General features: G+C 39.5%; 1 protein-coding gene across 7 annotated transcripts in view; it reads left to right on the top strand.

Annotated features, from left to right (window-relative positions):
• The window catches only part of LOC139722157 (uncharacterized), a 175,444-nt gene that overhangs the window by 92,274 nt on the left and 68,523 nt on the right, over positions 1 to 14,647 (top strand). Inside the window, exon 1 of one of the 7 annotated variants that reach the window (XM_071633473.1) lies at positions 953 to 1,931. The exons of the other annotated variants lie outside the window; for them this stretch is intronic. The gene's annotated coding sequence lies outside the window, so the exon portion shown is untranslated. Of the gene's footprint in view, positions 1 to 952; positions 1,932 to 14,647 lie in introns of those variants that run through there. 7 annotated transcript variants of the gene reach the window in all.

Here is a 14,647-nt window from a genome sequence, read left to right as displayed (position 1 = left end):
TTCTTTCTTCCTTTATCTTATTGAGGGGGAGGAGACGGATCAAGTCACTTACCTGTATTCCAAATAAACGTTCCTCTGCAGTAGGTTTACTTATCCATTAGATTTGTTGTTGTTGTTGTTAGTGGTACAATGTATGTGTGTGCGCATGTATCACCTTCTGATAATGATTCTCATTCAGGCACTCAATGCTACTGTAATTAAGTGATCAGCATCCATGTATCTTGCTGCCTGGTGCAGCTCAATGCTATTGATTTACTCTTAAATGCATTTCCTAGCTGCCCACAAGAGAGACTGGCCTCAATCCGCTGTTGCCCGCTATCAAAAGCAGGCGATGTCACAAGTGGATTCACATGAAGTCCTCCAAGAGTTTGGGAGGCCTCTTTTGTTTGACCTGGCTTCACAGGGCCTTCTAGGGGTACACATTGCATTACGTGTCTGCGATCCTCATAGATGTCATCCGCGGCTATGTAGTCTACAATATCAGACTTCAGTGAATGATGAATGAAGTTTGTTACAACAACGTCTCCCAGAGCACTGTGTTTATTAGTATGAAACTGTACTTATGTCCACCGCTACAGATGATGTGCATTGATTCAGCATATGACATTGATGATCATGGTATTTTAGTATTCGTGATGGAATTATTCACATTCGATTAATGTGGATAAAGACCACATAGATTGTATTAATTACCAGAGGTCCACACTTCACGAGCTGATTTTACTATAACATGCATTTCCCATAGGCACCTGACTGAGTAAACCTAGGACTAGTCTGTAATGGGTTAAGAGTAACCATTTTATGATGACATGTCTTTGATCAATGCTAGAGAGTGAGCCCATAGTCTGAGCAGCTACTGGTATATGAAAGATATTTTTTGTTTTTATTTATTCAATTTCTTGGGGGGGGGGGGGGGGCGGGGAAGATCCACATACATTGTACATAATAGGAAACATACGATGCACTCAGGCTCCAGTATGGTACCGGTACGTATCAAGTGACATTTTGTGCCATACCTTATAATACCCGATACACAATGTGTAACATATGCTTGTGTATAGGCCTACTTGCCGGAACAATGTCCAGTTGCATTCCTGCAATTTGTTGTTGTTATTGTTGTTGTTATTGCAATGTGGCGATTACTTTTTCTGCGTCCACAATAATCCGAAAGTAGTGCAACTCTGATCATTACAAGATCCAGGCACTTTGAAAAGATGACGGTAATCAGAAGTCCCGACAGAAAATTAGCAATTTGGTTACAGCTCGGCAGTGAGAGATTTTTCTTTTTTGCATTTAATTTTTACTTGTGAATAGTCATAACACATTGTGCAATAAAAGGCAGAGTAAAAATTTCTGTACGCTACAGTTTTGAATTTCTGTTCGAACTCCACTTGCCCAATCACACAAGTGGGCAAATGTTCCTACACTCAAGTGATAAAGTGATAGTTGATGAGCTTATATACAATGTAACTTGCCGAAGGTAGAACCGTCCGTTGTCAGATTTACTGTTGCAGTCAATGGTGCATTAGTGATACATGTCTGTACATCTTGTCTAGTCTTAGAGTACAGTTTGGACAAATCAATCTTTGATGTGAGACTAATTTGATCCAGTCATAAGCTCTTTCTAAACGTATCACCTTGCCTGTGCAAATCCCTTGGAAGGACACAACTGGACAAATGCGGTATTTGCATTGTCTTGTCACAGCGATGGTCAGTGAGCACAAACCGAATGGAGATGTGTGAAAAATCACCCTGGACAGTGTCATCTTTCTTTGTAGTCGCAGTGACTGCCTTCGTTTTCACGCAGAACGCGACACCGTTCTGAGTTGAAGATGTCATAAGCCAGTTCTACAGGGAAAGACATTCAGCCACCAGTGAGCATAAACAGGTGCAGGAAACTGTCGTGGTGCCCTCTTTACCAATCAAATCTGGTAAGTCTGTTGTTATCCATCCTTTCCGTGGAAAACGTGCATCATCCCCCTTTGTGTCTTTGAAAGTTTCTGGACTCACGTGAGTGAATGTTTTGAAGGATGCATTCCAACGGTGATCAAGGAAGCAAGCGATCATGATATCCGCTGGCAGTAGTTTCTTGGAATTTTGCGCCCCACCTCCTTTAGAGTAGTCTCATTCCCACGAACACAGAATACCGGGATGACAATCTGTCACCAAGATTTGAGATAGTCGAGAATTGAATGTATACGTGTTAATTCAATCAGTGTAGAGTTTCAGAGAAGTTTCAAAACTGTGTGGCGTTTTCAGAGAGAGAAAGTTTCTGCGTGATGTTTTTGATATGCCAGGGCTGTGTCAGATGAGAGAATGAAATCTAGCGGGGAATTTCACTCCCAGAGGAACTGCTGTCTGGAATGAACTCGGTGAAACCAAATAAGGGGAAGTTTCTTTGACAATGTACAACTGTGAAGAAAGATTCGACAAGTGAAACACACACCAGCAAGTCTCTGGCATGTCATTTTATGAAGACCTCAAAGCCGCTGTCTTGATTTTGTCATCGTGGCATCACTTTTTATGGAAAGTCTCATTCATTTGGAAAGCCCCAAAAAGACTACAATCATGCTTCTTTGTGTATCTTTAGAGTGGACTCGACTTCCTCTGACTACCCATTACGGATCTTTGACACGCCTATTGTGGAGGTTTGGAGAAACTGGTAACGTCATAAGGAAATGGGGTATTGGGGAACTTTGATGCATCGAAGAGAGTACCATTCAAGCAGTGTTGCAAGTTCTGCCATGACAAGTCTTTTGAGGTGTGCATGGAGCAGCATGCATAGTTGCTACTAAATGCTAGATGATCTGCCAACCTTTGAGATGGTTGCGACCTTCTATACTTATACACAGTTTTACTCAAAATTTACGCTGATAATCAGTCATTTGTTTCGCTGCATTCAGACTTTGTCAATCTCGCCTCTGAGGAGCATTTTCCGTTAACCCGTTCCAGACTGAATCCTGAAATTTCCCATCGACTTAATACACAGGCCACCAGCTTACCATATGTAATGGGCTAAGAGTCGCATCAGGCCAAAAAAAAAAATTTGTTGCATTGGCGTAACATGAGATTTTCAAATAGGGTCGGTCGGGCGGATTTTTTTTTTTTTTTTTTTTTTTTTTTTTTTGCTACCTGCATTTTACGTGTAAAACTCGTGCTCAGCTCAGTAAACAGTTACAACTGCTGCACCGAATGTGCTGTGTTCATCTATTCTACAAATCATTTATGAGGCCGATATTACTGGAATTATACCCCTTCACAGAATTTAAAGATGTTGAAATCCCTATCCTGAATGTTTTCACTTCATATTTTACTATTTTGACTTAGATAAGATAGATGCAAATTGACCCATATGTACGATCTTTTCATCGCACACGGCGATCTCTATTACAGTCCCACATATACAGATTCGTGTAAGTTCTCCACACAAGAAACCTATGGAAAACTGTGCACAATACATCGCAGTCTGAATGCTACGTATACACTGAATAAATCTTGTTAGAGTACGTGTCCGTGTTGGAAACAGATGACGTACTGATCAAGGAAGGCTTATGCGAGGCGCTAGATCTCTCCCTCGTACATCCGATATCCCCAGAGCCGTTTCCACTTCCGGGTTTGTGCGATCGCGATCGCAATCAACAAGATATTTGATATCGATAAGCAAAAAAAAAATAATAAAAAAACATGGGGTCGGCGGAATTTTTAGGGTCGGGCGGGTTACGCCAATGCAACAATTTTTTTTTTTGGGCCTCAGTGAATGTTTGCAAGGAACATAATTATTTCAGGTTAAATCGAGATGGGGAAACTGGTGAGGTTTGCCCTGCGACTGTTGAGAGATTTGGGGTTGTCAAATCATGTTGATGATCTGAATATGGGCTGTATGATGCAGATGCCACACATCAGAAAGTAATTTCAGCACTCCATCTCTCTCAAATTATGCCATGTTGGTGGTGAGATGGCATTTCCACTCACCAGAGTATTTATGGCCATTTCATGTGATTTTTTTATATCTATATATCAAGTGTATAGTTTGACGCCTGGCTTTTCTTAGAATGAGGAGTATTGATTTCTCTATATCTCTGCTTGTCTCCCATTTTTTTCTTTAATGTGTATTGCTTTAAGGAGAGGTACCGTAGTCATTATATTCCAGCATGATTTATATGCTGTATGTTTTATGATTTGTTTTTGTTATGCAAAGGTTTTGACAATAGTGTGTCAGTGTTTTAAACGGTCATGGTCATGGTGTAATGGAGACAGTCATGTGTGTAATGTTCAGCATGATGTGATTGGAATACTAGTATTATGCAGTGTACGGTATTGACAATGCTCAGTAAATAGCAATGGAATGTGAAATGGAAGTAACAGGTGTGGAAGTGGATATCATGCACCATTTTATTATTTCGTTATGCCTCAGCCATTTTATCCTCACAGTTTTTTTTCCCCAAGATGTTTGTGTTGTTCATGAATGGGAGATATATCTCCAGAAAATCTGGAATATTGTTAGAACTACTGAAAGGAAATGTTCATCTACAAGGGTTTCTACACTAGGAGTTAGAGCTAGAAAATCACTGTTCAAAACTGAAGATTGGAGTATTTGTATTGCAGAAGAGTTTTTCCTGATGATCAGTAATAGAAATTACAGTGTGAAGGACTCATGAAATCTCTTGGATCGTTAATCGACAATTTGTATCATTATGATGGCTCTCCAGTCATTCATATATGTAGAGGAAAAAGCATTGGCCGATGATACATTCATAAATTGCAAGGATCAGCATGGGATGTGATATCGGTAGTGACAGCCGTATGTCATATGTTAGGAGAGTGCGTACTAATTCACCCTCTCAAAGTGCTGTGTGACAATCACATATGTCTGGTTGCATCAACTTGTAATAAAAACCAAATGACTATATATATACAGGTTCCGTTGTAGTGATTGTTTCAACACTTAAAGCATAGTCACTGAAAGTTGGTAGGTATTCAAGCACGGTCTTACAAGACCAAAAGATCATTATCATTTATGTGCGTGTTTTTAGTTTCTTATCTACAAGAAATGGATGCGGAGAAGAAATGTACAGCAGTAGACCCACGAATCATTCTCTGTGTGTGAGATCAAGAACGTTCAAGCATTTTTTTCGTACGATTTTATGTGCAGGGAGAATTTTCTCAGAATGACGGCCATAGCTACACATAAAGAAAGTCTGAATGTGTTATTCATGATGGACATGCGCGGGCAATCCTATGCCATGGATGTAGGCCTAATCTTTTAACAGAAAACCAAAGTCACCACCGTTTCATCCAATTGTCGTGCAAAGGTTTGATACTGTTTGTGGCAGAATGCCAATCGAAACCCGGATATGCGCGCCAACAGTATCATGCGATAAGGTGTGTCAGCTCTTTCCCAGGTACGCAGATGAAAATTATCATGGCCCCTAAAAGCTCTTTCTACTCTAGAAAAGACAGAGTGCTGGCCAACCACTGATGGGATAATTGTCCATGGGATGTTTTCTGCCAACTTTTGCTTTCCCTCTCATCAGCTCTGCTGGAACTACTTCCACCACCGTTGTATTCATCCTCTGACATTCCCTCGGCAAATTGAATGCTAGCTTATTATATTTCCTTGTTGGCAGGCACTTTGCTGTCAGGAATAAACAAAGCTCACGTTAGCATCTGCGTGCTAACATTGCTTGTGCATCACTTTTTCATACTGTTTTGTTTTTTTTTAATCTTGCTGAGCAGCAACTAAACATATTTCTCATCTCGAAAATGTTTTCATGATGCTGATTGGGAACATCTTGTATTATGATGCATAAGTGTGTATAATGATGCCTCAGTGATGCCACAGTTAGTACAATTACATGAGAAACAATGAAATGTGTCTGTTTCATCTCAATTTGAGGCTTGTAGTGTTAAATCTCAACTTTCTCCTTGTACCCTTTCATATTCTAATATGTGGCAGAGTATTTCACAAATTAAGAGTACTCCTGGCCTTGAAAAAAAGAAGAGGAGTGAAGTATAATCCTTTTTGTTCTCTTTTTCAAGTATTGCAAATACGATACTTGCTCCATGCAACCCCGTATAATTACAGTCCTTGTGATTAGTATTTTACACTGAGTGCATAGTGAAAAGAAACACTATCCACTGGTCTCAATATATTTCCATGTAAATCAGCGAGATAGTTTCATTATGAGGAGATCAAAATGATCAAAAAATGGGATGGAACAAATGCTCTTCGTCTGTTACACAATAGAGGACTTGCAAAACACTACCTTTCGAGAGAAGTCAAACATGTTGCTTCGTTATTTCCACATTCATGTTTTGGTTTTTTAAACAAAAAAGGAAGCCAAACATTAAATCCAATCCAGAGTTTTCCTTCGCAATTGTAGCTCACTTTTCCCTCAGTCTCTTGCTCTATCAAACAATGATAAGATGCTAGGGTGTATGAACGTTAGAATGCATCCAACTATTACTGCAATACAAGTTGCTGTGCTAGGTAGTTCCCCCCCCCCCCCACTTCTCTGCTGTAGTTCAGCCATACTCCGTCCCACAAAAGTCAGATCTGAACACCTGTGTCAACAAATTCTGACGCCACTTCACTCTGTCAAGTTTCAATTCCATAAAACGTGATTATAATCTTCTTCTTCCTTTTCGATTTGTTAAAGACCTCAGTTGTATACACTGTACTTGTGTTAATTACTAGAATGATTTTGTGAAATTGTGCTTAAACCTTTTTTACATGGTCATTTCTAAGAGATCCTGTACAGTTATTTCAGTCCTGGTGATGAACATAAACGAGACCACAGTTTGAGCACTGCTTTTTTTTTTTTTTCTTCTTTTTTTTTTCTCTTTTGGTTGCAAATGGCAAGTAGACCAAGAGCTATACTGACATAGATTTGTATATGTGGGGCATGCAGTGGTGGCTATCCATGTCACCGTGGTATAGCCAGAATTGTGGCCCCATTACTTCTGCGATCTGTTCTACCGGTATTCATGCATGTGTAATGTTAGATATTTCCTTATGATCACAGTTGAAAGAGAGGTTTGAACTTGTATTTTTTGGTCTCCCATATATCTTGTACTCAGACTTTAAGTCTGTTTTCTTTGAAGGTGTCCTAGCAGGAATTCCTGTGACTAGATCATGAAACAGCAGCAACAGGAAACTATTGTATTTGCTGAGTATATGTAATAGAAGAACCTTTGTGCCCCTACTATTCAAATGATTCTTCCTTTTCAGTGGGAGCAGAAAAGCAAGTATTGTAAGAATAGACACTTTATTGGTATAAAAAAATATATATATCTTCTGTATTGTATGCATTGTTACCAGTGTGTTAGCGTGTGCAGTGAGTTGGCTCTCTTGCTTTTTCTTTTTTCATTTTTTCAATGTTAGTGATACCATCACATTTACCGTGGCTCATAATGTCCATGAACTTTGTGATGAGAAAATATAAAGTGAGTCCATGATTTTAGCAGTTTCCAGGTTTGGTATTAAATCTATGTGATGAAAATGTGATGATTGCAATTAATTATCAAATCATTCACTGAAGTACCAGTTCGATGAATGAAAAATGTGTTCATCTTGCAAATTTCATATATTGTGCACCTGGGGCTATCAAATTTTGTGTATATCCAGTGCTAGATTTGATAGGATCATGTGATTGATATGAGATTTTCGTTTTGATACAGGGTGGTGAAAATTAACGATATTTCACTCACTATTCATGAACAGGTTGCATTTGAAGGTATTGTAAACAAAGTTTCATTGATGAAAAAGATTAGAATTGATTTTAAGAAATGAAAAAAAAAGAGAAAAATCCATGCAAGAGAATTCTTCTGAGTATAGAATTTAATAACTCATCAAGAAAAATTGCCAAACTGTGATATTTTCCCCTTCCCCACTGTTTAGCATAACAATACAATAATGGTGGTGCCGTAGTTTTTCAGCACATAACTACAAGTATTTCTCTGCTGTGTTAAAGTTTCAATTAAAACACGCAGAACACAAGCGACAAACAACTCTCGGCCTTGGGATTTCAGGCTGGGGTATTCATGCACGGCATTTTGGATAATGGATTTGTGTGGGACTTGACAATGACATATTAAGGTAATTTTTGTTGTGTGTGTTGTTTTGTTAATGTTTTGTGAGTGGGTGTGCATGGGTGTGTGTTATGCTAAAGCCGTCGCTTATGTTGCGCTTGAGAAATGAGCTGGAAAAGAATCGTAGCTTGCCAAATGGAAAAGAATCGTAGCTTGCCAAAATGGGTAGTACATTGACCTCCCCAAAGGGGTTATGACTCCCTTTGGATACACTGGATATGTACATTGTAGCTTAATTCTGTTTTGTGATATTATTCACATGTAAACCTATTGAATGCACAGTGTCAAGCAGATACCTGGGAAAGTGTATATCTTAATACCCCCTAATGCCTTGGTGTGTAATGGTTTCAGTCAAATCTTTTGTCACATACCAAAATAATGAGAATGAGAATAATGAGAATAATGATAATAATGATAATAATGATAATAATGATAATAATGATAATAATGATAATAATGATAATAATGATAATAATGATAATAATGATAATAATAATAATGATAATAGTAATAACGCCATTGACTGCAGTACAAATTTCCCCGGGTCAGCATCATTTTCTTTTTGTCAAAGACCTGCCAATCAAACTATAGTAGCAACTTAACACACACCTATGCATCATAATATTGTGATTAAAATACAGAACTTGATATAAAGACTATTTTACTGTGTGAAAATTTGCGCACATTTTTGTGATGTGATGCAAGTAATGAAGGGAAAGTAAACATTGCAAAGATGTGTTTTTCAGTCTGTCATGTCTACATGAATTCACTTTATCACTAGAAGGCAGTGCAAATTGGTGACGTCAGTCATGCAATATCCAAATTGCTCCACAATAATTGCATGGCTCAACAGCGACAGCATGCCATGGTTCTTTTGACTGTATATCACATGACTAGCAATTGACCAATCAGATAGCTAGAATCATTTTAGGTGTTGTATAGTACATGTAGATGATGATGATGATGATGATGATGACCTGTATGGTGGCTTTAAGTCAGTGGGAATATGTTATAAGACCCATTTGGCAGAGACCTCCCCGTTCAATGGCAGGAATCATTTATGGGCACAGAAGCTTCCTCCTGGCCTTGTAGTTAGTTAGCCTTTCACGGCAGTGTTTTCGTTCGTGAGGGCGACCGAATTCATCTCAGCCCCAATATCCCATGTTTATTGAACAAACAGCCGCTCTGTGTGCATGTTGCAACAACAGGAGTGATGATTTGGGTCCGTGCCAGGATTATCGCTTTTAAAGGTGTTGTGGTCATGTTCCCAGTGTGTCCAAGGAGATACAGTTTGACATTCTTGGGAAGAAGGATATGTGGGTTCCTGAAATCTGCATTTAAAATCAGGCAGGGGAAAAAAAACAACCCAGACATGAGCTGAAATGAGAATACTGTTTAAGTAATGTTATCAAGGACATCTATGGTAGTGACCCTCACTGTCAAAACTTTTTATTTGTAATGTGGAGGGGGGGGGGGGGGAGAAAGGAGAATCTGAGAAAGGGTAGGTAGGGGCAATCATGAAATCACGGTGAACTCATTTAATGTGACATGGAAGCCACCTTTGGGCAGAAAACAGACACAGTACTACATTCAGTCTGCTGCAGTCTAGTGTAACATTTATGTGATGACCTGTGCTCTCTGTTACTGGGGTAATGGGAACAGCACCTCTCATTTCTCACCTGTGGTACTTTTGAGCCAGAACTTGATACAAGCCATTTCGGTTCCAAATTCCACCCTCGGATGAAGTGTTGTCAGAAATGTGAGGGATTTGATAAACCGAAGAGCTACATTGAAAGTAGCCTGCCAAACTCTGTTTGTGATGACATGAATGACATGTACATGTTGTAATGTTGTTCTTTTTGTGATTGACAGATATCAAGGATCTTTTTTCACAATTTTTTTTTATTTTTCATATTTTCATATTTTCACATTTTCATGTTTTTTATATCTTCTGTTTATTCACTGACCTTCTTTTTTTGTATGCTTGTGTGTACTGTTACCTTCCATTCTTCTCTCTCCATTCGGGCATCTCCTGAAACTGTGTTATCTCCAGCTCGCCAAAAACAAAGCAGCAACAAGTGAACAAAACTGAGAGATTATCTGTGAATGATTTGTGATGACTTTTGAGAAATGTCTCTCATTTGCAATTTCTGATAAAGATGTCACTACTGGAAGGTACCTTTAGTATAAAGGGGAGGCATATTTTCCACCATATATTTCAGACGATTTCTTTGTCTTTATCTTTTTTTCTCATGATCTAAGATATAAGCCTATCAGACATGTCTTGGTTCGTGATTGCCAGGGGCAAGAGTGAATATAGACATGGGAAATCTTTGTCTGAATTGAAATTGTATGTCCGCCAACACTCCCAGGGTCACCCAGTCCTGGAGGTTGGTCACATGACGCATTGCATCCCAAAAATTCAGTTTGTGGCTTGAGAGGAGACTGATAATATAATGTATCCAGTCAGCATCTACCCAATATTAGATTTTCACGACGGGGACGTTCAGAGGAAAAAAAAGGCATGTTCTGAGCATGCGCAGAAGCGCATGTTATGTCGATCTATTTTTAGCTTGCGTCGCCTGAGTTTTTCACTACGCATACTGAGCTATTTTTATGTCTGCACAGTTTGCAACGTAGAGAACTATTTCATGTACCGATCATATGGGGGCGCAATTTAATTTTTTATACGTTGCGTCCCAGCGTAATCTAAAGCTACATTTCAGCACGACGGAGAGGAGAACGTCCAGCGCAAGCGTCGGCTCAAATGTCCGCGCTTCAAAATCTAAAGCTCCCTAATCCAGGAGGAGGATGCAGCTATTGTCTTTGCGGTAACGCAAAACATCTGATGCGGCGAGACTATTGTCTTTGCTAAGCAATACATCTGATGCGGCGAGACTATGAACAGTGGATGCACGCAAAGCATCCACCTGTCTCACTGTGGTCGTTGTTTTGTAATTATTAAGTTTGAATTGGTGGCAGCTTTCATACGAAAAACTGCCACCAATTCATAGTCGATAATAAGAAATCAATGACTAAAGCGAGACGAGTGCATATAGGTGGTGGATGCTTCCACTGTTCGTAGTCTTACCGCATAAGAGGTATCGCTAAGCAAGAACAATAATCTCACCTCATCAGATGTTTAGCATTACAGCATAGACCATAGCTGCATCCTCCACCTAGATTATAGGCCAGTCAGCATCATGCTAAAGTAGAATGTTTCTTCATATTCACATTGAGGACATGCATGCACCTTTATAGTAAAGATCATCGTCTGGCATCCATTCGTCTGGAGAGGTGGTGGCGTAGCACTAGGGAAGAAATTTGCATTGCCTTGAGAGTGGCTGAATAGTCCCACTCTTGAATGACAATCTCTGGAGCAGCAACAGATGAAGTCTGTTGGCACTGAGGCTGAGGCTGTCAGTAAAGATGGCGATGATGAAATCATAACTACTTAGTATTATAAAAAAGTTGATGATGTTACCTCTGGTAATGATAGTGATTTTCATATGATATTAATCTTATCATGAGTAGCCTCTTCAGTGTAAATACTATTCTTCCAGAGGGCATCACCACTATCATTTATTGCCCCACCTGTGCCATTTGTCCATATTTTAAACCTTGGACATTAATTGTGGGTAAACCATGTCATCCAAGGAGAAAATCATCGGTTGGGATGCAAATTTTGGACTGCCAATTGAAAGTCTAGATCCTTTCTGTTCACAACACAATACCCCACTCTAGGTACAATATAGATGACGATGATGATGATGATAATGGTGATGATAATGGTGATGATAATGATGATTATGATGATGATGATGGCAGCAGTTATGAGGGTGATAATAATAGTTGCAATAATAATGTTAATGGCTATAATTGCAGTAAAAATATTCGTCATCTTCATTATGATTGATGGGACATGGATGCGTGCTCATTGCCAGTGTCTGTATAATGAGTTCAGAGGACTGGTTAATGTCTTTTTATGCCAGTGTCTAGCTTCCATGTGGTAATTATGGTGCTCTCTTTTGTTTTGTCATAACTTTCATTGCTACATCTCACTGGAGTAACGAGGGAAAGATCCCGAGTGTACAATTGATTAAAACAATCCTCACATGAGTGGATGGTATCGATTCGGTGCTCGTATTCTGCACATTATGCACACTTATGAAGCAGTGTTTAACAAAAGAGTCATCAATTTAAAAGCCCTTTGGTGGTCCCTGTATTTCTGAATTGAAATTGAGAAAAAAAAAATAGTGCATCTGATTACCAACCATTTATTACAGCACTGTGACAGACGAGCGCCAGTCAAATTTTAATTGTGTTATTCAAACCTTGAGACGAATGGAGGACGCGTGTAGATGGAGCTCCAGATTAGCTGATAAATGCCACAGCGAGATGGCAACCTCCTCCGCCTTTGTAATCACGTTAATTAGGAGCAACGCGTCGCGCCCTGCCCGATAATAGCAGGCAGCCCAATCGACCGGCTAAACTGTATGGATTTTGATATTGTGCGGTGACTAATTGATCTGAGCACGAGCGTGCCTTTTGTAGGGTTTCATCTTTGCCCCCCATGCTTTCTGAGACCAATAACATCTATAATTGGGATAGGAACAGAGGAATATAGAAACATTTAAGGAAATGGATGGCCCCCTCAGTCTGTAATTGCTATTAAGGTGATAAGAAGTGTATAGGAATGACTTTGTGTCTAAATGCAGAGATGACTGTACTAACAGTCCACAGGATGGTGAAATATGAGCGAGAAGAAGTAAATTTGAGGATGTGAACATATGAAGGGGAGTATAAAAAGTTGTTTGAATGGAGCATAACAGTGACTAGTGGTAGGACTGAAATGCCAGAGTAAGTCAAAGACAGCATTGATTTCTGATGAGGTAGTACTGTAAAACGAGGAATGTTCACGTGCATTTTAATTTCGCAAATTTCGCGAGTGACAAAATTTGCAAAATTAAAATGCACGCGAAAGTTATTGCCTACACAATATGTATTGGATGCCAGTGGCAATTCGCGAAAATTTCATGTTGCGAGAAAGGCCTTCGGCTCCAGTTTGCGAAATTTTCGTGCCGCGAATATATCATATTTTACAGTATACTGCTGGCTAGTGATGATGTATCAATAAGCCTACTTCCTCCATCTTGGGAAGAGAGGGAGTGAAAGGGGAGGAAAATAGAAGCAAGTGATAATGAATATGACATGCATTAGATGATAATTTAAAAAACAAAACACATTTCGACCCTCCTAGGACTAACTGTTCTAGATTCAAGTGATAGCTTACACGGTATATTTTGCAGACAGTGATAACACAAATTAATCACTGTTGTACATTCTGGCAAACCAATGTGATCATAATATATCAGTTAATCCCCTCTAATGTATCAGGGGGCAGTGATGCGGGTTACCAGAGGTTAGTGCACGAAGAGTTTAATGACACTCAAGGTGACTTACGAGTAAATGCTATACCAGAGGAGCACGAAATAGAAAATTAAGTTGTAGAGCTTTATCAACAGAGGTTGCATTATATCCAGATCTATAGAACTGTAGCCGCGTAGATTTGCAACAGCCATAGTGCCTGGATGACAACACTATTTATATGCGAGGCCACCCGATCCTTGTTTACCACCGTGATGTATTGATTCCTCCCTCCCACTTCATTTCATCAAGCTCTCCTCTGTTTTTTTCCCCCTTCGTACTGTCGTCATATGTGCCATGCTCGGCTGTGATTGCTGACTCCAATATTGCCAGTATTTTCATTTCAACATCCAATAACCCCATTCCCCCAAACCCCACCCCTATTGAAGCACCTGCATTCAATAAGTGACAATAGAAGAGAAAGATGAAAAAAAAAAGAAAAAAAATAAGGAAGGAAAAAAAAGAAGCTTTGACCTCCCTCTCTAGCAATGCTGAACGCCAGGGGTTTTAATGAGGGAGAGGACTCAAAGATTCATACTCTGGATTGATAAACGAGGTGATGGCGATTTGTGGCTCTTGATTCAGATTCGGCAGGGATGTCTGGTTTGACGTGGTGTAAGTCCATTGCAAGGTCAGATATTTTTTTCGCCAGTCTGCTCTGACAATTGTGCTGATGAAATAGAATTCTCTTTGACTGTAAGCACAAGATCTGTAAAGCCATACTGGTACAATATTTGTCCGATTCCACATGGTAAGTCAAGGTATTGTTATTTTCTGCAGTATTTGGTTATATTTATCATGGAAGTATCTAATGTGGGGCACTGACTTGCAAACCATTTTTCGATCCCTTGGCACAGTTTTTTTTTTTTACAGAATTCTCCAGATGCACCATTCTCCATATGTGATTCTCCAGATTTTGTAGCGGATGCCTGGTCTTAGCTAGCACCACTGCATGATTCACATACTCTAAAAAGTGAGCAGAACTATAAGGGGGGGGGGGGGGAATCCCCTGGAGTAATAATAGTACTAATAAGGTCTTATTTACCCAGGGTAGCTGCTTTAGTGTTGCCACTGCTCTACCAGAGGGCCCTGCTATTATTATTACCCTAGCATTGTCAGGTACCAATTT

Source organism: Diadema antillarum, unplaced genomic scaffold (assembly GCF_040938485.1).
Source record: "Diadema antillarum isolate AM-2024a unplaced genomic scaffold, OU_Dant_1.0 scf00000159, whole genome shotgun sequence".
Classification (NCBI taxonomy): Eukaryota; Metazoa; Echinodermata; class Echinoidea; order Diadematoida; family Diadematidae; genus Diadema; species Diadema antillarum.
Note: the sequence above shows the minus strand (reverse complement) of the source record. Positions and strands in the feature narration are given on the sequence as shown.